The following is a 24131-nucleotide window of genomic DNA, read 5'->3' on the forward strand; positions in this document are numbered from 1 at the left end:
AACAGAGTTTCTACCATGTTCCTTTGAAAAGAACGCTCCAATTAGTCAATTGAGCAAACATGCTGAGTTGCTTGAATCAAAGGAATGAGACTTGATGTGCTACATTCCATCAGGACAGTGGAGGCCCTGATGATGGGCTGGAAATCTGGACTCAACCTGCCTCAACTATCTGAAGGATTTCTGGCAATTTAGAGCAATCCAGCAACTAATTAGCCTGACTCCCAAGGGCTGCTGGCCAAACAGAGGACTGGAAGATCTTTATGTTCAACAGTGCAACTGAGAGTGGTGGCCATTACTGGGATTGCACCCAGCTGAGAGGACACAACCCTTGCAACCACAAATACGGTCAGGCTAAGGGCCCAATTTTACCATTTGGTATCTAAGGGCCGGATCCGGGTGTAATACAGATCCAAGCCCGGAATCCTCCTTGCAGCGCGCCCATATGCTTTTCCGGTCTGATCCATGCAGTGGGAGGGGCTTAGCGCTGCCGGAGCAATCGGAGCTCTGAACTGCACATGCGCAGTTTGAAAAAAATCTGAAGTAGCGCGCCCGGGTGGGAAAGAAAAAGCAGAGAGAGCAGCTCTCCGACACATAGAAGAGTTGGCAATAATTATGCCGGCCCTTGTTAGAGAAAATATTGTTCTAACAATCTGATAATACTATTAAACTCAAAGCTTTTGTTGAAAGATTACATTTGCATCCATTTCAACTGTCTACTTTTGTCTCAGTAATGAATGTGAGCTGCTTGGGTTATTTTGGACTGATTGTGTCTACTTGCAGGGTTCAAGTGAAAAATAAAATTTGCATTTCTGAGTATCTTTGACCAGTAAAAAGTCTGACAACACCAGGTTTTAGTCCAACCTATTTATTTGATAATATACTCACTAGCTTTCGGGGTTACCCCCTTCGTCAGGTGAATGGAGAGTTCTGGCCTCAGACAGAGCATATAAAGCACAGACAGTTTAGAGATTACTGATTACTCATAGATCGGCAGTTCCGATGCGCCACAGCGAAAAACCGCACCGATCTCCTCAGAAGGCAAACACAGGACACAGTGGACAGAGTACCCTTCGTCGTCCAGTACTTCCCCGGAGCGGAGAAGCTACGACATCTTCTCCGGAGTCTTCAACATATCATTGATGAAGACGAACATCTCGCCAGGGCCATCCCCACACCCCCACTTCTTGCTTTCAGACAACCACACAACCTCAAACAGACCATTGTTCGCAGCAAACTACCCAGCCTTCAGGAGAACAGTGACCACAATACCACACAACCCTGTCACAGCAACCTCTGCAAGACATGCCGGATCATCGACATGGATACCATCATCACACGTGAGAATACCATCCACCAGGTACATGGTAAATACTCTTGCAACTCGGCCAACATTGTCTACCTGATACGTTGCAAGAAAGGATGTCCCGAAGCATGGTACATTGGGGAGACCATGCAGACGCTACGACAACGGATGAATGAACATCGCTCGACAGTCACCAGGCAAGACTGTTCCCTTCCTGTTGGCGAACACTTCAGTGGTCACGGGCATTCAGCCTCTGACCTTCGGGTAAGCATTCTCCAAGGCAGCCTTCACGACACACGACAGCACAGAGTCGCTGAGCAGAGACTGATAGCCAAGTTCCGCACACATGAGGACGGTCTCAACAGGGATCTTGGGTTCATGTCGCACTATCTGTAACCCCCATGACTTGCCTGGGTTTGCAAAACCTCACTTACTGTACTGTTTGGAGACAATACACATCTCTTTAAACTGTGATCAGTGCTCCTTCCACTCACATTATCAGCCACTTCAGGTCTTGAACAGCAGGTTAGGTGTAAGGATTCGCATTTTAATCAGTAATCTCTAAACTGTCTGTGCTTTATATGCTCTGTCTGAGGCCAGAACTCTCCATTCACCTGACGAAGGGGGTAACCCCGAAAGCTAGTGAGTATATTATCAAATAAATAGGTTGGACTAAAACCTGGTGTTGTCAGACTTTTTACTGTGTTTACGCCAGTCCAATGCCGGCATACCCACATCATATCTTTGACCACACAGAACAAAGTACATTCATATCATTTTGAGTGTCTGTTCATTCCTGCTGTCACAGAGATGTCTCCCCATCAACATATTGTAAAATAAATATATAACAAACCCAGTACTTGAAGCATATATCCTGAAGCAACAGTTGTTTAGAAGAAATTTCTAGTTCCAGGAATGTCTAGGATATACTTAAACAGTGTCAGAAGTTTAATCTTTTAGATCAAGTAAATGTATTGATAGTTTATGCAGGAAAATTAGTTGATTAACTTTCTAAAGTGCAACAATATTTTGAAACGAGATGCTTTTTACTGTTAAAGGATAGGAATTAAAATATTCAATGGTTTAAGTGCCTGGAATGGTTTAAGTCCTCCCCCCCTTCTCCCCTCAACCAGAGACCCACCCTCTTCCTCTCCTCCACTCCCCAACCAGAGATCCATCTGAGCCCACCCTCTCCTCCGGTGGACACCAGCAGAACGGTGTAAAGCCTGGTTACTTCAGCCATGGCTCCAAGTCTGTGGCCAGGAGGATGCAGCAGGCTCTCGAAGGACTGAAGATGGCTGAGAAGGATGGTGGAGGGAGGCCACCAAGCGAGGCAGGTTGGAGGTGTGGTCTGCTGAAGGAGGCCTGCATCCCAGAGGGATCTGATCCGGGGGGTCAGCAGGGAGTGGGATGCTCTGCCAGGAAGTCTGCCTCCCGTCGGGGGGATCTGCCTCCAGGGAAGAGGTGGTTGGTCTGCTGGGGTGGTTAGCGGGGTGGGTGGGGGTGGGGGGGGGGGGGGGATCTGCCAGGGTGAGTGGGGTGGAGAGATTGCCAGTGCTGGGGGGCATGGGCTGGATATCGGGGTACTCTGAGAAGGATGGTGGAGAAGGATGGTGGCCGCAGACTGATTTCACAAGGGCAGAGAGAGCTTCGGAGGTTCCCCTGCAGAAGAGAAATCCACTTCAGATTTTCATTTTGCAGGTCGCTTACAGCGCGGATCCGGAACGGACCAGAAGAAGGTAAAGTGGGATTTGGTGGTTGAGTTGGGCACAGTTGATCAAATCAATTTAAATGCATGCTAATGTATTTAAATTGTCAGGCTCCCTGATTCGGGCGTGGACCGGATCCGTGCCCGAATCGGGTGTCGGTAAAATTGCGATTTGCTTGGACGCCTGAATTTACCACAATTTCGTGCCCGAAAAAAGGTGGAAATTGTTGGTAAAATTGGGCCCTAAGAGACGACTTAGACAGGCTCTGGTGAGGGAGGGTATTAGTAAGGGCAGAGGAGATGGCATCTCAGAGTGCCAAATTAGTAGGTCCCCTCACAACCCAAGGGAGACAACTAGGATTCACCAGGCTCTCGCAAGAATACAAATGGTATGCTGGCCTTCATTGCGAGAGGCTTTGAGTACAGAAGCAGGGATGTGTTGTTGTAATTATACAGGGCCTTGGTGAGGCCAAGTCTAGAATATTGTGTACAGTTTTCTCCTTTCCTGAGGAAGGATGTTCTTGCTCTTGAGGGAGTGCAATGAATGTTTACCAGGCTAATGTCAGGGATGGTGAGACTAACATATGAGGAGAGATTGACTAGATTAGGATTGTTTTTACTGGTGTTCAGATGAATGAGGGAGGGTCTCATAGAGACTTACAAAATTCTAACAGGACTCGACAGGGTCGATGCAGGAAGGATGGTGGGGGAGTCCAGAACCAGGGGTCACAGTCTGAGGATTTGGAATAGAGGAGACATTTCTTCACCCAAAGAGTGGTGAGCCTGTGGAATTCATTACCATAGGAAGCAGTTGATGCCAAAACATTGAATGTATTCAAGAGGCAGCTAGATACAGCTGTTGGGGTGAATGGGATCAAAGGTTATGGGGAGAAAGCAGGATTGGGCTATTGAGTTGGACAATCAATAATGAATGGTGGAGCAGGCTTGAAGGACCAAATGACCTCCTAACTTCTATGTCTCTCTGTTTCTATCTCTCCATGCAATGAAGTGCACACCCACTCCTGGTAAAATAACAGTGGATGAGGGAGAGACCATAAATTGACCTCTTGAGTGGCACAATTGGTCCCTGGGCATAAGAACCATTCTCCAAATACACCCCACTGGCAGAATATGATAGGAGCAGGAAGACAATGGTACTCCACCACTACACCCCCATCTTGCCTTCCCTCGCCATTTTACAGGCCACTTGCCTGTTCTAGTAGGCTAGTAAAATCCAGTTGATTTTTCAATTAAAATTTAGCCTCGCTCCTGATCTCGCAAGAGGGCTGTAAAATTCTAGAGTTTTTCTATCAGGAAAATAGGAGATACAGGCACTTTGCTAAACACCAGGCACAAAAACATGGGACAGAATTTAACAGGGGTGAGTGGGGATCCTTTAATCAGGCAGGAGGAAGCCAGATAGTGACCTGACACCATCCCACCTCTGCCCCAATCAAGTCCAGGATGGAAAGGCTTGTCAATAGCCTCCATGCTCCGATGCCAATTGAGGCTGTTAGTGGGCAATCTATGTCCACTTAAGGGCCTCACTGGTGGTACGGAACCAACGGTGGTCGGGCAGTTGCCATGTGAGGAGACTGAAAAGCAAACCCTGTTTTGTTTGGTTGCTGGTTCCTGAGTGAGGCCACTATTGTCAAACACTGTGAGTTTGCTGAGATCCATCCCCTGCCTCTTCTTCCAAACCTCCTCCTGGGCCTCCGGTGGGTGTAGTATATGACAACTGCCACCACTGCCCTAGTACCATTGATGGTAATGAGTGCTGTTGGCCTCTGATTAGCCAGCAGCTCTCAGGGGTGGGATCTCTGCACACTGGGATCGTGATCCTGGGCAATGCTGACCAGTAACAGCTGACTGACACTTAAAATAGATCTTCCCCACAAGAGGTGACATGTGGTCTTGCCATCTCTCCACCCAGTGGGTGAGACCTACCTAGATTAAATTCCACTCATGGTCTTGGTGGTCAGGAGGTGAGCCAGAACTATACATTGTTCAGTGCCTGCCAGTTTACTATTAGTATCTGAGCTGAATGTCCCTTTTGTTTTGGTTGCACCTGGGATGTGATCTGTCGGGGGAGGGGGGTGTGTGTGTGTGTGTGGTTGGGGGAGGTGCAGGTAGGGGTGTGCAATTGGTTAAGTGTGACTATTTTTAACCTAGCATATTTCATGCTGCTTCCCATACTGCTGATTGGCATCTAATCAGGCAAACACAATATGATTGACAATCTAATGAAGTAATCAGAAAACTCCAGTCTGTGGTTATGACTTCAGTTCTCCACACTTCAGTCAAATTTAGCCTTGCGAATCTGAATGTGGACTAGATCAATCTCCAGGTAAGATGTAGGCTGGTGGGCCATGGGTTTCACACCCCTTGTATAACCCGTGCCCTCTGCTCACCAAAATATTGCTGGAGTTGTTGTTCTGCTGAATCATTATCTCTCCTTCACCCTGCCCATGTTCCCACCCTTGCTGTCTCCCACCCTGAATGCTCCGACATTCAACTCTCGTGACTTGATTGTGTAAAAAAAACCTTCCTCCTTTGCTCTTGTTTCTTTCTTGGGAATCCTTAGCCTCAGTCCCCTGGGTCTCTGTTCACCCACTAGTGGAAACAATCTTTAGTTATTTAATCATAGTATAACCCCCAGGTATCACTCATCTCTGTACTGCTCCTCCTCTGACAGCACCCCTTCCATTCACCACATTGCTGCTGTCACTCCTGGCTCAATGGGAATTCCTCCTTAGGTTTAAATATTAATAATTTCATTGACCCCCAAATTCCCCAGATCTTAAAATAATTTGCAGAGATAACAAGCAAGTTCATAAATCTAATAACTGTGGATGCACCCAAATTATTACTCTTTTTAATTAAGGATTTTGGCAAACAGTGCTTCATCTGTCAGTCACATCTATTGTGGTAAACAATTATCAAGTTACCTGTTTCCATAAAACAAATTGATATAAATTAGCTTTGTACCTTATTAGCTGAGTGCAGGATAAGACACAGGGTAGCCTTACATTAGCTGTTATTAGGTTTAAATATTAATAACTAAATACTGTTGTATAATATGGAACCAGGCAAAGTGGAATGTATCTACATTATAGAAGGAATCAGAAGATTGACCTTTAATGCAAATTTAAAACTAGGCTTGTTACTATTCATTTAGAAAAATATGGTTGCTATACAAACGATTAAAAAGAAATATATTTATATTTAAATGATGCAAAAGATGTATTAAGTTGCAATTTATGTTCTTACAGAACTTCACATTTGGTTCAGTGGTCCTTCAAATCTAATGACTTCAGATTCCCTTGAAAAAGTTCTTGACCTAGAATGCATTTTTCACAATCAAAGTTACAAGAGTTAATAATTGGATCTTCAGTGTTTTAGGTGCTGTCATTACTTATATAACTTTAAATATCGAAAGCAAATTGTAACATTTGAGAAGAAAGTTTCATTGTATTAGAATGGCAGAATGCCAAGTACTTGAAACTGTGCATAATGCGTTCAGATAACGTTACAGTGTACAATGCAACAACAAGGGTAATTGAAAAGGCACACTTAAGAAGCTACATTCTTATAGAAGAATCTTTAGATTTACATCCATAGTTAATTTTGTTCGGGTACTGGTTACAGGCTGGTTTTTAATTCGTCGTATCTAAGTGGAATATTAGTTAACTACCTTCACAGAAAAAATGTTATGTTCTATGGTTATGTTCTACAGCTGTCATTGATTTCCATGCCCAACCTTAAGGACATCCTGTTCTTCTGGCAAGTTTTGCTTCTATGAAATCTTTCATAGTAGGTCATGGCTTTTAAATATGCATGTGAGGTTACAGGCCATATGTGTTTAATCAAACTTCAATTATTACAGTGTGCATGCTCGAAACTGATGATTCCAGGTTATAATGTATGACGAAATGGGTCATTCTAATTGGATCAGTATGGAGACATTATGAACCAAACTCATTATGATAAGTTGCTTCCTGTGTTAAAGGTTCTCTTGAGCTTATAAGCTTGGCTCACTACCTTCAATCAGGCTATGTTATAGTGCCCAGGGAACAACAGCGCTGTTTTCCCTATAGGACATCATACAGCCAAGAAGCTATGTTTTTCCCAAGTTCCGTCTTGTATCTCACTTTACAAGTCAACTGATCCAAATCCCAAACCATGGGCTGTGCCAAATACTGTCCCAGATTGCATAACGATGTTAAAGGGGTTTTTTTTCACAGTGGAGTCTGTTTTGATGAAACCTAAAATGCTAACTCTGTTTCTCTCTCCACAGATGCTGCCTGAACTGCCGAGTATTTCTTGCATTTTCTGTTTTTTTAAATTTCAGTTTTCCAGCATCTGCAGTGTTTGTTTTTGAACATTCATTTGTTAGAGTGCCAGCCATAAAAGTCAAATTACATTGCATGTAATGTGAATGTACACTTATGTAAAATCTCGATGAAGCAGAACCTTTTCTTTTGGCTGTGACAAGCCGTTTAAAAACAAAGTTAAATGATTTTGGTTATGTGTTACTTGAGCCGTGCTAATTTTTGGGTGCGTACATTTTGCAAATTTTATTTGAAAATCAAAACATTTAGTTGTATGTGTATGCTGGCAGCGTGTCACTAAACTCAGTCACACCATGTAGTATGTACATGATTTGTCACATCAAGCCCGATTACAGCTTGCAGTTTTCATGTGACTTACAATACCCAAACTTTTCCTTCTTTGCCACAATCAGCTGAGGAATTAGAAAATAGTGGCAAAGCAAAAACACAAGGGAATCCTCATCAATGTTCAGTGTCACTGACAGCATAATAATTGCAGCTATATTCAGAAAACAATTAAATCATTCAGAAATGTGCAGTGGCACAGTTGTTAGCACTGCTGCCTCACAACACCAGGGATTGAGTTCAATTCCCAGCTCACTGTCAATGCGGAGTCTGCACGTTCTCCCCCTGTCTGCATGGGTTTACTTTGGGTACTCCAGTTTCCTCCCACACTCCGAAAGATGTGCATGTTAGGTGTATTGGCCATACTAAGTTCTCCCTCAGTGTACCTGAACAGGCACCGGAGTGTGGCAACTAGGGGATTTTCACAGTGACTTCATTGCAGTGTTAATGTAAGCCTACTTGTGACACTAATAAATAAACTTTAAAAACTTTAAAATGCATTGTAGTTGTAGCCATAGCCCAATGCAAAACTCTGCCAGTATGGAAAGTTAATAGTAACCTCAACAACTGAGAGGAGAATAATTAATTTCTACAACTGGAACAAACATAGATAAAAAAAGACCCTTACCAAAATTAAAAAATCCTAAGCTCTTAACAGTACATTGCATGTTGGGAAAGGCAAGCCTACAACATTCAGCTCAGTATTGCTGAGCTGAAGAAACAGGTATGGAGCTTGATCCTTGTCAAACCTCTGCCACAGCCTCCACCCATCACAACATTTGGGGAGATGGACTGGAACTGCCAAGGGTTCTACTCCCCGAATGTGCAGTTGGTATGTGACCATGTACAGATCATCATGTTGGTTAATCCCCACTACATTGGCAGCAGTCACAATACTTTTATTCTGTGCCAGCCAGCCATTCCTCACATCTTCAGACTGCCGCACAGTACCGTAAGCTGGCTGCGTGTCAACAAAGGTTGTCCACTCCACTTGTGGCTAACAACACCCATCCCCCACCCCCACCACCAGCCAACCATGTGCCCACTGCTCTCACAATGAGAAACAACAGAAAAATAATACTTGCATTTACATAGCCCTTTTCATGATCATAGGGTGTCTCAATGCACTTTTCAGCCAATGAGTTACTTTTGAAGTGTAGTTACTGTTGTAATGCAAGAAACATGGAAGCCCATTTATACATATATAAACCTATCACAAACAGCAATGTGATAATCACCAGAGAATCTGTTATTGTGGTGTTGATTGATGTATATATATTGTCCAGGAAATTGGACGAAAAACCCCTCTGCTAAATGCAGCAATTCTGCAACCAGGAAGGTCATGGGGAGGTCTGCATTATTAAGTCTGAGCTTCCACTGCAACACCCAGATATGTAATGATTTCATGAAGGCCTTGAAGGCTTCTCAACTTGACCCCTTGCCAGAAGTGTGGTGATCCTCCTCCAGTCGGAGGAGGGTGTGGAAAGTCTGCAAAGGGATCTAGATAGGCTGAGCGAGTGGGCGAGAACCTGGCAGATGGAATACAATGTTGGCAAGTGTGAGGTTATCCACTTTGGCAGGAATAATAGTAGGAAGGTCTACTACTTACAGAGCAAAAAGCTGCAGCATGCTACGGTGCAGAGGGACCTGGGGGTCCTGGTGCACGAGTCGCATAAACCCAGCCTACAGGTGCAGCAGGTGGTCAGGAAGGCAAACGGGATGCTGGCCTTCATAGCGAGGGGGATTGAATATAAAAGTAAAGAGGTCTTTCTGCAACTGTAGAGGGCACTGGTGAGGCCGCAGCTGGAGTACTGTGTGCAGTTTTGGTTGCTGCACTTATGCAAGGATATTTTGGCCTTGGAGGGAATGCAGAGGAGGTTCACTAGGCTGATTCCGGAGTTGAGGGGGTTGAGCTATGAAGAGAGGCTGAATAAACTGGGCTTGTACTCGTTGGAGTTTAGAAGGATGAGGGGGGATCTTATAGAGACATATAAGATAATGAAAGGGATGGATAGGGTAGAGGTGGAGAGGTTCTTCCTGCTCAGAAAGGACAGCAGGACTAGGGGGCACAGCCTCAAGATAAGGGGGGGACGTTTAGAACAGAGTTGAGGAGGAACTTCTTCACTCAAAGGGTGGTGAATCTCTGGAATTCTCTGCCCGTTGAAGTGGTGGAGGCTACCTCACTAAATATATTTAAGGTGCGGGTAGATAGGTTTTTGGTAGGCAAGGGAATTAAGGGTTATAGGGAGAAAGCGGGAAAGTGGAACTGAGCCACTTCAGATCAGCCATGATCTTATTGAATGGTGGGGCAGGCTCGAAGGGCTAGATGGCCTACTCACGCTCCTATTTTTATGTTCTTATGTTCAGTCAGCTCTTCCTCTCAAAGGGTAGAGCAGCCAATAGTCATTTGGGACAATGTAACTTTGCCTTTTTATCTTCCTTAAATACAGAGATCAAAACTGCGCACAAGACTCCAGGTGTGGTCCTCCCAAAGTCTTGTCCAATTGTAGCAAGACTTCCTTATTCTTCCACCCCAATCACCTTGCAGTAAAGGCCAAAATGCATTTGCCTTCCCCATCACTGTAAACTTCAAGCTAACTCTGTGTTTCTTGCACAAGTCATTGTCAACATCAACATTTACAAGTTTCATGTCTTTCATACCAAAGAGATGTGATGGACTTTAAACTCTGAACAAAGCCCTGTTCCATGTTTGTAGTGCATTGAAAACTGCGTTATGTCCACTTTGAGCTATCATGTCCATGTACCAGCAGCGATAGTCAAGGAACAAAGAACAATACAGCACAGGAAACAGGCCCTTCGGCCCTCCAAGCCTGCGCCGCGCATTGGTCCAACTGGGCCATTCATTTGTATCCCTCCATTCCTAGTCTGCTCATGTGACTATCCAGATATGTCTTAAACAATCCTAGCGTGTCCGCCTCCACCACTCTACTTGGCAGTACATTCCAGGCCCCCATCATCCTCTGTGTAAAAAACGTTCCTCTGATATCTGAGTTAAACCTTACCCCTCTCACCTTGAACCTGTGGCCTCTTGTGATCATCACCTCCGACCTGGGAAAAAGCTTCCCACTGTTCACCTATCTATACCCTTCATAATTTTATACACCTCTATTAGGTCTCCCCTCATTCTCCATCTTTCCAGGGAGAACAACCCCAGTTTACCCAATCTCTCCTCATAGCTAAGACCCTCCATACCACACAACATCCTGGTAAACCTCCTCTGCACTGTCTCTAAAGCCTCTCCGTTCTTCTGGTAGTGTGGCGACCAGAACTGGACGCAGTACTCCAAATGTGGCCTAACCAATGGTCTATACAGCTGTAACATCAGACTCCAGTTTTTATACTCTATACCCTGTCCTATAAAGGCAAGCATGCCATATGCCTTCTTCACCATCTTCTCCACCTATGCTGCCACCTTCAAGGACCTGTGGATTTGCACATCCAGGTCCCTTTGTGTGTCTATACTCTTGATGGTTCTGCCATTTATTGTATAACTCCCCCCTATATTAATTCTACCAAAACGCGTCACTTCGCATTTATCTGGATTAAATTCCATCTGCCATTTCTCCACCCAATTTTCCAGCCTACCCATATCCTGCTGTATTGTCCGACAATGTTCATCGCTATCAGCCATCTTTGTGTCATCTGCAAACTTACACCTTCTTCCAAATCATTTATATATGTCACAAATAGCAGAGGTCCCAGTACAGAGCTCTGCGGAACACCACTAGTCACAGACCTCCAGCCAGAAAAGACCCTTTGACTTCTACCTTCTGTCTCCTGTGGCCAAGCCAGTCTCTAGCCATCTAGCCACCTCTGCTTGTATCCCATGAGATTTAACCTTTTGCACCAATCTGCCATGAGGGACCTTGTCAAACGCCTTACTAAAATCCATATAGATGACATATGGATTGTTCTGGACATAGTCCAGAAGGAGAATAAAGGAATCCATGTTTTAATAACATGTGCGGTTTTGATTCAGAATGTTTCTTACTGATTCATATTGATTCATCCCAAGAACTGCACAGTGTTCATGCAGGATCTTCATTTTTCTTGAAGCTTTCAGGCAATCCTGCTTATGCACCAAATATTTAACTGTATGTGCCTATCAGACTTCTGTAGCCTAGCCATCCAAATTGCTATTCTGAGTTCTCTGCAGCAGTCATGTGTGACCCCATTTTCTGGTGAGCTCACACTGAATGATCCTTGCCCTCTGTTCTGGCTGCAGCCCACCTGTGCTCAGTGTCTCACCACTTACCAATCTTGTCTCTACGCTATCCTCTAAAATATAGAGTATGGGTGGTTGAGATGATGAGTGTGATTTTCAGAGTGAGAGACAGCATTCCTTCATCAATAGCTTCATGATTTTTCACCTCTTGCTCCTCAATTCCTGTCTAAGCAGGTTGCAGTTCTTGGGTATTTGGAAGGACAAAGGCAGAGGATAGGTAGATTAATTTGGATAGATTATGAGATCCTGGGAAAGCTGATTAGGTTTGAGTACATTATCATCTTCAAAAATTTCAGCCACAAACACAATCATGGCCATTCCAATGAAGTTGATCCTATCTCCTCCTGCAAGGTAAGGACATGCAGCCTTGCCTGACCCCCACTAGTTAGGAACTGCTGCCTTGTTCTGCAGGAGAAAGGGAAGTGTGTCAGTGAGTTTGGTGTAATCTATCTGGATGATATGATTGCCATGATCGAATACCTGTCAGTGCGTGCAAGCTTTGAGATGTGGGTCTGAGGCTTGAGCCAGTACTCAGTGTGTGAAGATGAGTTGAAGCTATGAGTTATGCATGAATATTGATTGACAGATTGTTGGTAGCTGAGTGATGAGGGTGGTGCATTGAGCAATAAATGAAGCAAGTGATTCAGCTGCTGGGATGTGGTATTTAAAGATTCATTCACTGATGTTAACTGAGGTCAATGAATCTTTTGCAGCACTGCATCAAGGTCCTTGCGTAAACTTCTGGCATTGACTATCATGGCTATCTGGTTCTGTTGCCTTCATAAAGTTTGTTTGGAGGGTCTCCTGGCCCCCTCTGAATAGATCATATGTAATTTCCTCTACTAAAACGGCTAGTATTGCATCACAGAACTGTGAAGAACAATCTCTCCCTTGTATAAATCACTCTTCGCTTTTTCTAAACAGTTCCAGCACCTGCTACAGCTAGAATTCCTTTTAAGATGTGCAGGCTGGCTTTAGATACACTGTATCTCTGCCAGCTTATAAGAGCCACCTTTAACCAGCAAAGTTTTTAAAAGTAACTTTGTGGAGATGACTGGACAGGAATTGTCCGTTAACTCTATAGTCCTGGGGAAATGTATTTCAGGGTAAGATAAATAGCAGCCTCTCCAGTCATGACTGCAATAAATAGATGCAATATCTTTCAAAATTCATAGGAAAACAGCTTTAATAACTGTACCATAAACATCTCTGCTCCTGGCAGTACAACTACAATGTACTACGTTGGTAGCAAACATAGACCCTTAAGTAGTTCAGCACAGATTCAAATGCTGCTAGCCTTGCACAAAACTAACCCTCTGTTGAGATGTGCAATCACTTAACAGCACATTTATCGCAGCCTACACACTGCAATCAAAAAATAGCAGGCAGCACAAGTTGACTAGAACAATGCATATGGATTATTTTCCATCTTGCTCCCTCACCATTCCCAGGTGCTATGAAATTGAGCACCTTTTTAAAGTCTATTTATCAGTGTCACAAGTAGGCTTACGTTAGCACTACGATGAAATTACTGTGAAAATCCCCTAGTCGCCACACTCGGGCACCTATTAAGGTACACTGAGGGAGAATTTTAGCATGGCCAATGCACCCAATCAGCAAGTCTTTCGGAGGAAACCAGAACACCTGGAAGAAACTCACGCAGAGACGGTGAGAATTTGCAGACCCTGCACAACCAGTGACCCAAGCCGGAAATCGAACCCATGTCCCTGGTGTCGTGAGGCAACAGTGCTGACCACTGTGCCACTGTGCTGCTCTTTGGAAATACCAAGGATGAGTTGAACTGCTTCACAATTTTAAAAGGAGCCCAGGATGATGTTTTGGATGATTAGTGATAAGGGCAGCCCTATCATACCAAAAGTGACAAAAGAACGACACAATGTACTGTGCAAATCACTGTCCTGAGAATGTTTCTTACGCAGTTGCCTTCCTTCATTTGCTTGATAAAATGCTTGGCTTCAAAGGACAATAGAACAGCCAGATGTTTAAGCAGCTTGCAGTGATTGGTAACTCATACCAAACACTGGAAGAACCAGTGAAAAGAAAAGATCTCTAATGTGTGTTGAGAATTCCATTTCTCAAGAATATTTGCACTCCATAATAATATGCAGAGCAACAAAATGATTAGGCTGATATCAAACTTTTGGTAGAATATGTACCGACAGTGACAAGACAAGGCAAAATAAAATGTTTATGTCAATTTCTCATAATGGCCGTACCTGCTGAAAATATATTTGATGTCTTCGAGCACATAGATCAGCTATATGCCCCAAACATACTGACCACACTCACTTTAGAGTTTGAAATGAAATTTCAAACGCATCTAACATATTTGTGAAATTGTGAATGCGAAACAGTTACCAAGATTCTGGATTTGGGAAAGACTGTTTTCAATGGGATGAAGTAGATGCTGTTCACAGCAAAGAGGGTAAGTCTGCTAATATTTAAAACAACCAAAGATCAGTGGGACGTGTTCAGAAAATCATTTAACGTGCATCAGCACCAGTTTTAAGAGCATAAGAAATAGATGCAATCAACCCCTCGAACCTGCTCCACCTTTCAATAAACTCATGGTTGATCTCTGTCTCAACATTACTCTTCCATGCACTCTTAAACACATTGATTCCCTCAGCACCCAAAAATCTATCCATTCTCTAGCCCAGTGGATTATTGTGGTAGCATGGCCCCTTTAAAGGAGCATTCCCTGCTCGTGCAAGTCCCTATTGAGTGTCGAGGCAGAAAGCTTAGCCAATCAAGTATAAAGGAAATATTTGGGTCAGGAAAGATTGGCAATTAGAGCCAGGGAGGAGTGATGGACAGTCACATAGTTATTCTGTCGGACCCTATTTGTATACATCGGTAATCTTTGTGTTGGCAGTAAACTCTTTTTTCTGAACCCTCATCGAATCACCCTTGATCTGTTATAATTGTAGGCATTCTATTGTTGAGTATTTTCACTGTCTTGAGTGTATTCAACAATGGAATATTTTCAATCCTCGAGGCTAAAGGATTCCAAACAATCTAAGTAAAGAAATTTCTCCCCATCTCAATCTTGAATGCTAGACCTTGCATTCTGAGACTGTGCCCCTAGGTTTATAGGTTCCTCATCCGGGGAGGCAACCTTTCAGTGTCTACCCTGTTAAAGATCTTAAGTATCTTGTATGCTTATTGAGAGGACCAATTTATTCCGTCTCTGATCATAGGATAACTCTCTTATCCCAGGAACCAATTAAGTGATACTGTGATGTACTGCCTCCAATGCAAGTATGTCCTTTTTTAGATGTGGTGCCATTTTTGTGCCCTCCTACTGGCAAGCTTGGCAGTAGAGGGTTCATTTAATCAGGCGGGAGGGTAGTGAGTGGAGATCCTTCCACCTTTCCATCTTAACTCTGATTAAGTTCGTGGCAGGAAGTTCCATGAACTGCCCGCCCATTCTACCACCTCATTCAAAGGCACCCAGTACCTGATCAACAAACCTGGAAATGGGAAGGCTTGCTCCTTGCTCCGTCCCCCCTCCCCTGTGATCCCATCCTGCAACAGTCCTCCCATCATCACTAATCTGTGGCCTGGGTCTATCCATGTTTCTAGGCATTCTGTGTGTGTCGTACCAGCAGAAACCACCATCTCCCCAGTGGCACTGCTGTGCAATAGAATCACTGGCCTCTGATTGTTGACTGCCCTTGTCTTGGCTCTTCCACTCCAGGGGTCTTTAATTACTGACCTGTCAGGTGCCTTTCCCAAAAGAGGTTATGCGAACCTCTTGCTGACTCTCCAGCCACTATTTGAAATAAGCACATTGACACGACATTAAGATTGACAGATTGTTGCTAGCCAGGGATATGAAGGGATATGGAGTTAGGTCATAGATCTAGTTAAATGGCAGAACAAGCTCCAGGGGTTAAACAGTTTTCTCTTTTTCCTATGTTCTTAAACAAGATCCATCAATGCTGTGCAGGTTGGGCAGATTAATTGTCATGCATGATCTGATCTTTCATGAGTGAAACAACTATGGAAGATTTTCTTCTTGTAGTTAAGAATGTAAACAGAGACATGAAAGCCCTAATTGCAGGCATTAACTTTTACAAAGATCAACAGGGATGATTACATTGGAAACTGCCGAGTTTATGGTTGCAGCAATTATTTTTGCTGTCATTGCAATGAGATGAAAGTGAAGAAGACAATGATGACAGTTTGCTGAATTGGTCATCCACTTAAACAATGATGAACGAATATAAATTGATGAAGACAATGTGCAAAAATGCCTCAATGTATTACTGAAAGTACAAAGAATGATTGAATAAGAAAGAATGACTGCCAGAAGGCAATCAAAGGTAAATTACTTTTTTGATTAACATCTTGCCTTACCTACTCTGACATTGTAAATGTTCTGTAAATTCTTGCACTGTATTTTAAACTTGTACAACTATACAAGCTGTTTGGTGACATGAAAGAACACAGAACAAAAATACTTTATTTTTTCCTCAGAAAAATGATGTTATGTTAATATATTGAAGTGTTGTAATGTTTTAGAGGATATACCTTAATGATGTTCCCAAATCTTTTAATTTTAAAGTGTGGGTACTTCACTGAGCAAAAGTTAGCATTAAATAATGAATGGCAAACTAACAAAGATATCTCTACACCCAGCAATACCAAAGAAACCTCTTGGACACTTATGAAGCTTCAAATTCTTGGCCTATAAAGCCCCCATTACATCATAAAACTAAATATATCGATTTATATCATAGTTTCTTGTTGTGTTTTGTGTTCTTGAGTTTTGTGAAAGAATTTGGTTTTCCTAATGAATGCATTTATCTTTCAACTGTTCATTTGAGATTTACTTTGTAATCTAGTCTTCATTCCCACGGCACATAATGGCTGCTGAGAATTTGGCTTAGAATAAAAGAAATATAATAAAATTTGTTGCGCTTTCTGTAATACACTGGGGCACATTTGCACATTGTCTTCATCAATTAATATTTCACCTCTTCTACGTTGGCAGCAAAAATAATTGCTGCATGTATAGACTCAGCATTTTCCAAGACATTCATCCATGTTTATCTTTGTCAAAGTTAATTCCTGCAATTAGGGTTTTCTTTTACAAATTTAACTATGAGAGAAAACTTTTCTATCATTGTTTCATTTATGAAAGATCAGTCCCAATAGGTTTCGTTTGGTTTTGTAAGAGTAATTTGATTGGTAAGAGTTGAAAAATCAGATGGAGACATGTGTCATAAAGGCTTAAGTAATTATACTTGCAAATTAGACATAAAGAGTTACTAAGCACAACAAAAAAATGACAAATATTGCATACTTCAGCCAAGAGCATTGAAGGTTAATTTCCCTTACCTAAAGGTTCCCTCACCTTAAAAATTGCCACACTGTCTTTTGCTGATTTAAACCCCAAGACTGAGATATTTTTGCTTTGGCATTCACCAACCAATTTTCTCTTTTGTTTAAATAAATAGGGGAAAATCACTTGTAGAAAATGCAAACTAAAACAGTCCAAGATGCTCCCTCCAATTTTCAGATCTTCAGGTTTTCTTTTATGATACAGGTAATGCCAGCTTATCATATGGAATTCCTCCACCTGATTTCTCAGGGTGCCAAATGAATAGAGGATCTGCATATTACCATTCAATCTTGCGTTAAAAGCTTCTAAAACAGGGCTCCCATACAGTTCTGTTTAAAATGAAATGGAATGCCCATTCTATGAAATTTGAACCTAAAATTGGATGAGTTTTATTCAATAAAGCCATATGAAATGTGTTCTCTTGGAATATGGGTGACATGCTTTGTTTCCTTGCCTGGATGCATTAAGGATCACCATGTAGTAATCCTTTTTTCTGGTGCAGGCTCACAAATTACTAGATTTATTAGATTCATAGAACCCCACAGTGCAGAAACAGGCCCTTTGGCCCATTGAGTCTGCACCAACCACAATCCCACCCAGGTCCTATCCCCATATCCTTACACACTTACCACTAATCCCTCTAACCTACACATCCCAGGACACTAAGGGGCAATTTTAGCATAGCCAATCAACCTAGCCCGACATCTTTGGAGTGTGGGAGGAAACCCACACAGACACAGGGAGAATGTGCAAACTCCACACAGACAGTGACCCGAGCCGGGAATTGAACACAGATTCAATGTTATTACTATCCATAGTGGAATTTGAATTCATGAACTTGATTGCATCACCCCTCAATTTTCAAAACACAAGGGAGCATTGGCCAATTTTATGCAACCTGACACCATAAAATAAGGTGATTCTGTGCTGTATGGCTTATATCTTTCCCAAAGTTCTGCACCCAAAATTGAATGTAGTATTCGAGATGTAGTCCAACCAAAGTTCTGCACAACTGTAGCATCACTCCTCATGTTTTCCATCCTCCTTCGAGATAAAGATCAATATTTCATTCGCTTACCTGTATTAGCTTTTTATTAACACGTGCAAATCTAACTGTGCATGGGATTGCTTTTAAAGTTGGCAAATGCAATCAGACTAAAGGCAGTAATCATTGGCTTTCATTATCATGTATATGTTGGTTAGTTCACTTTTAATATGTTCATGACGGGCAGAAAAATTCAATAACTTGTCCATTAGACTAATTCTCATTTATAATAATGGCAATGCCACTGAGGAAAAATATATGCAGAATGATAACTACTATAATTGCGCTGATTTGTGTGTTCACTAATTAAGAACATAAGAACATAAGAAATAGGAGCAGGAGTAGGCCATCTAGCCCTTCGAGCCTGCCCCGCCATTCAATAAGATCATGGCTGATCTGTTGTGGCTCAGTTCCACTTTCCCGCCCTCTCCCCATAACCCTTAATCCCCTCTCTTATCAAGAACCCATCAACCCGCTTCTTAAAAATATTTAGCGAGGCAGCCTCCACCACTTCAACGGGCAGAGAATTCCAGAGATTCACCACCCTTTGAGTGAAGAAGTTCCTCCTCAACTCCGTTCTAAACTGCCTCCCCTTTATCTTGAGGCTGTGCCCCCTAGTCCTACTGTCTTTTTTGAGCGGGAAGAGTCTCTCCACCTCTATCCTATCCATCCCATTCATCATCTTATACGTCTCAATGAGATCTCCCCTCATTCTTCTCAACTCTAACGAGTACAAGCCTAGTTTATTCAGCCTCTCCTCATAGCTCAATCCCCTCAACTCTGGTATCAGCCTAGTAAACCTCCTCTGCACTCCCTCCAGGGCCAAAATTCTAATTATAATTAACTGGAATTTTGTATTCCACGTTATTCACTGCTCTTGACTGTTTTAACAGTTTCCACAGCCAATGTATATGGTGACACTAAAGACTGAACTTCCATTGTAGGAGTGGAAAGCTGATGTGGAGATCTGTCCCAATCCCACATGATGTATTCCAGACACAATCATCAGTATGTTTTAAGGAATGCCCAAACTAAAGGGCAAGAGGTAGTCTTGACATTCACTTTGGGATTATAGATAGGCTCCTGAATCTGGAGAGATTCTGGGGGGCCCTCTGGCTCTGCTATTTGGCAGAGGCAGCGAGAGGGGAAGAGGCAGTTAGTAAGACTTTTTTTCTTTTTGAAGGCCATATATGCCATGATCTTGGAGGAGTGATAGTTCCATGAGATGGCCAGTTGTCGCAGCTGTGGGTATGAGGACATAGAACATAAAACGTAGAACATAGAACATTACAGCGTAGTACAGACCCTTCAGCCCTCGGTGTTGCGCCGACTTGTGAAACCAATCTAAAGCCCATCTAACCTACACTATTCCAATATCATCCATATGTTTATCCAATGACCATTTAAACACCCTTAATGTTGGTGAATCCACTACTGATGCAGGCAGGACATTCCACGCCCTTACTACTTTCTGAGTAAAGAACCTACGTCTGACATCTGTCCTATATCTATCGCCCCTCAATTTAAAACTATGTCCCCTCATGCTAGCCATCTCCATGTGAAGAAAAAGGCTGTCACTGTCCATCCTATCTAATCCTCTGATCACCTTATATACCTTGATTAAGTTACCTCTGGGCCAGGTGGGATTTATCCTAGGATTCTCTGGGAGGCTAGAGAGGAGATTGCAGAGCTTTGGCTTTGATCTTCAGGTCATCATTGTCTACAAGAATAGTGCCAGAAGACTGGAGGATAGCAAATGTTGTCCCGTTGATCAAGAAGGGGAGTAGAGACAACCCTGGTAATTATAGACCAGTGAGCCTTACTTCTGTTGTGGGCAAAGTTTTGGAAAGGATTATAAGAGATAGGATTTATAATCATCTAGAAAGCATGGTTTTGTGAAGGGTATGTTGTGCCTCACAAATCTTATTGAGTTCTTTGAGAAGGTGACCAAAGAGGTGGATGAGAGTAAAGCAGTTGATGTGGTGTACATGGATTTTGGTAAAGCGTTTGATAAGGTTCCCCATGGTAAGCTGAAGATACGGAGGCATGGGATTCAGGGTGATTTAGCAGTTTGGATCAGAAATTGGCTAGCTGCAAGAAGACAGAGGGTGGTAGTTGATGGGAAGTGTTCATCCTGGAGGAGGTAGTGGTGTGGGGATGGCTGGGGGTGGGGGGTGGATGGGTGGTCACTGACCAGTTCAAGCACAAAATGTATCAACACAAGTTGTAACTGGATTCTATGGTGGTGCTTTTTAAAGCAAAACTTTGCCTTACATGGAATGAAAAGAGAACATCAAAAACTGCTTAACTGGACTGTTCCCCAGGAACAGGTACATTTTCATGGAGAACCTTTAAACAGGAATTGAGGGTCAAATGATTAAAGTAATAGGAATTTTACAGTCATTAACAAAACCACAAACAAAATAGACTTGCCAATCATATTTTCCTAGGGAAGTTATAGCTACAGCACTGACGTTTTGAAAACCACATAGAATCTAATCATAGGAAATACTCCAAAGCAATTAGTGCTTTAGTTGCACGATTCACTAACTTTCTGAACAGCTCCACTATTATTCCTTCAGATGTACAGATTGGAGAAACTTGAACTCGGAGGTGCGGTTTAAAAATAAGAGGTCTCTCTTTTAAGACAGAGGTGTGGGAAACATTTTTCTTTTAGAGATTCATTATTCTGTAGAATTCTGTTCACTAGAACGCAGTGGAGGTTGGATCATTGAATTTATTCAAGGCAGAGTTAGGCAAGGGAGTCAAGGGTAATGGGAAGAGTGGAGTTGAGACCACAACCAGATCAGCCATGGCCTTATGGAATGTCAAATATGGCTTAAAAGGCCAAATGGCCGACTCTTGGTTTTAAGTCCTGCGTTCCCATGTTCCAATCTATGAAAATAGTTCAAGATTTCATTTGTAACAAAAGTGCCGGAGCGGGGGGGCAGCGTGGTGGAGATGTATATAGTGTTAGAGGAACTCCCCAAGCCTAGTTGTGAAGAAGACATTGAGACGAGGACTGTTTATTGCAGAGCTGATTTCTCTACCAAAACCTCACACCCAGTGCTGGCAAACTGTTCTTACAAAACCTAATCAATACCCAATACTTGATACCCAGTAGTTTTACATAATCGTGTTATTTAATATTGATCAATAGAACCTATTTGAGTTTTTAAAATTCCTTTGCAGTATTTGGGCGCCACTGGCTCAATAAGCATTCAATGCCCATTCCCAGTTGCCTTTGAGAAGATGGTGGTGAGCTGCTTTCTTGAATCTGAAGTGTAGATACACCAACAGTGCAGTTAGAGATGGAGTTCCAGAATTCTGACCCAGTGACTGTGAAGGAACAGCTATATTTCCAAGTCAGGGTGGTGAGTGGCTTGGTAGGGAACCTACAAGTGGTGGTGTACCCAGATATCTGCTGCTCCTATCCTTCTAGATGATAATAGCTTGGAAGGGGCTGCCTAAATAACTTTGGTGAGTTCCTGCAGCGCATCTTGTAGATGGTACACATGGCTGCCACTGTTTATTGGTGGTGGAGCAATTGCATGTTCGTGGAAGGGATAGCAAAGAAGTGGGCTGCTTTGTTCTGGATGGTGTCAAGCTTCCTGAATGACATTAGATCTGCACTCATCCAGGCAAGTGGACAGTATTTGATTACACTCCTGACTTGTGCCTTGATGGGGTCAGGCGGTGAGTTACTCATTGCAGGATTCCTAGCCTTTGACCTGCTCTGGTAGCCACAGTATTTATATGGCTAAACCAGTCCAGTTTCTGGACAATGGTTTTCCCTAGGATGTTAATAATAAGAATTCAACACTGGTAATGCCATTGAATGTCATGGGACGATGGTTAGATCCTCTCTTGTTGAGGATGGTCATTGATAATCCCATCTGCAGCCTAAAATTTGTATAGGTTTTACATATTTAAGTTTTAGTTTGCAAAACATTAGTGAAAAATAATTAACAAATCACTTTGAAAATTAATACATTGTCCATAGCCAGCTCTGGAATAGTGGTGGAATATCTGGAATGTTCTTTCAACTTGGCTTACTATAATTCTCCCAATTGTGCTATTAGGAACTTGTTTTAATAAAACTTGGCACTGTGAAAGGTAGAGAGAAACAATGCTTAAAAGTTAAGATTACCTGAGGCGGTATATAAATAATCTGTTGATCTTTAAAAAAAAATTAACAGCCATAATGGGAACATCACTGTTAAAAACATGCATAGTTTCTGGTGTAATGAGATTAAATCTCATCATCAAAAATCAATGTTTGCTGCTTGTAATAGCCACAGGTGCTAATGTCCATATGGATGGAAGGATGCAAAAAATGGCAGAATAACCTCAACTGTGTTTTATAAACCAGTGTTATCCAGGAAACAAGGAAATACACATTGATACTAAGATCATAGTCAGAACATAAACCACAAAAATATTTGACATGCCCCCCACATCTTTTAAAACTTACATGCATTTCTACATCTCTATGATGTTTTAAAAGATATATCATTCTTCCACAATGGAAACCCCTGCCTCAAGTAGTATTTCTTGTGCTAAGTTTTTTAAGCCATCAGTTCAACTGAGAAAGAAAATGGAATGTCATGTCATATGCCTCTTATAACCTTCCTCCACCACTTCTGCAGACACATCACAGCACCAGTTTAGCATTATTCCATTCCTACTTGCCTGAAGGTAGGAAGCTGTTGTGTCAATGCTTTTTTTTAGAATTGCCCTCATTGGTTCTGAAGGTGGACTTTTGAATGAAGGTACCATCCTAGTGATGGATTTCCTGTCTGGTCCTTTACAAATGTAGATTTTGCTGTGAGTGAGATGGCAGGAAGATTGGGAACTGGAATTGCCATAGAGATATCTACATCAGCCATGTAAATTGTTATCACCACAACCACAGCCACTACCATCATCCTCCTCCTACTGATCATTTTCTCATTGTGGTCAGAAAACTGTGTGAAGGTGAGGCCAGGACAACTGTAGGGCAATTATAGCTTCTTAGTATGATTTTGCAGTTTGATAAATCCAAAGGATGTAGACCACCCTAGACTGCAATACTAATCATGGTATTTGCAATATTAGAACTTTGGCTATGGGATGCTTCTCAAGAGGGTGTGTGTGTGTGTGTGTGTGTGTGTGTGTGTGTGTGTGTGTGTGTGTGTGTGTGTGTGTGTGTGTGTGTGTGTGTGTGTTGATCCATCATGAAGTACTGGACAGAAATTGGTTGTGAGACCTGTGAAAAACTTTTAAAGTCACAGGCTGTATGGTATACATTCAAATGATTCTATGATGGATTGATCTTGATCTATCAAACAACGTCTCACTTTGTCACAATTTTTTATCCTCCATGAATGTTTGTCACTGTGTGATACAGTTGTTGCCACATTGGGCTGTGAGACGTTAGGCTGAAGCTACAGTGTTGTCTCAGTAATTGCCATCTCTCGGTCTCTAGATGAGAAAAGCAAAGTCTTTACCATGCTTTCAGGAAGAAAATCTTTATTGCACCTCATAAAGATTTACAGAATGTGACAATGTTGACTAGTCTTTTAGGGGATGAATGAATAAGTAAATAAGGAATTACGTAATGATAAACAAATATTAGCCATGAATCTGAGGGAGGCCTCTATCTACATGTTCACTCAATTCATAGCCTTCATGTCCAATATCTTGACGGCACTTTTCTTATTAGGGGATCATGGTCCGAAATTCCATGAATGCTCCCTAGTTTTCCACACTCTCTGCTACTCTGTCTGCAACTGCTAACGCT

At 42.4% G+C, this 24131-nt stretch overlaps 1 long non-coding RNA gene across 1 annotated transcript; it reads left to right on the forward strand.

Annotated features, from left to right (window-relative positions):
• The first annotated feature begins 2925 nt into the window (after positions 1–2925).
• LOC145348360 (uncharacterized) lies at positions 2926–7530 on the forward strand. The gene is made up of 2 exons (XR_013887929.1): positions 2926–3042; positions 7309–7530. It is a non-coding gene; the product is annotated as an uncharacterized LOC145348360 (long non-coding RNA).
• The last annotated feature ends 16601 nt before the right edge of the window (positions 7531–24131 follow it).

Source organism: Carcharhinus amblyrhynchos, chromosome 9 (genome assembly GCF_965287045.1).
Source record: "Carcharhinus amblyrhynchos chromosome 9, sCarAmb.v2.hapA, whole genome shotgun sequence".
Lineage (NCBI taxonomy): Eukaryota > Metazoa > Chordata > Chondrichthyes > Carcharhiniformes > Carcharhinidae > Carcharhinus > Carcharhinus amblyrhynchos.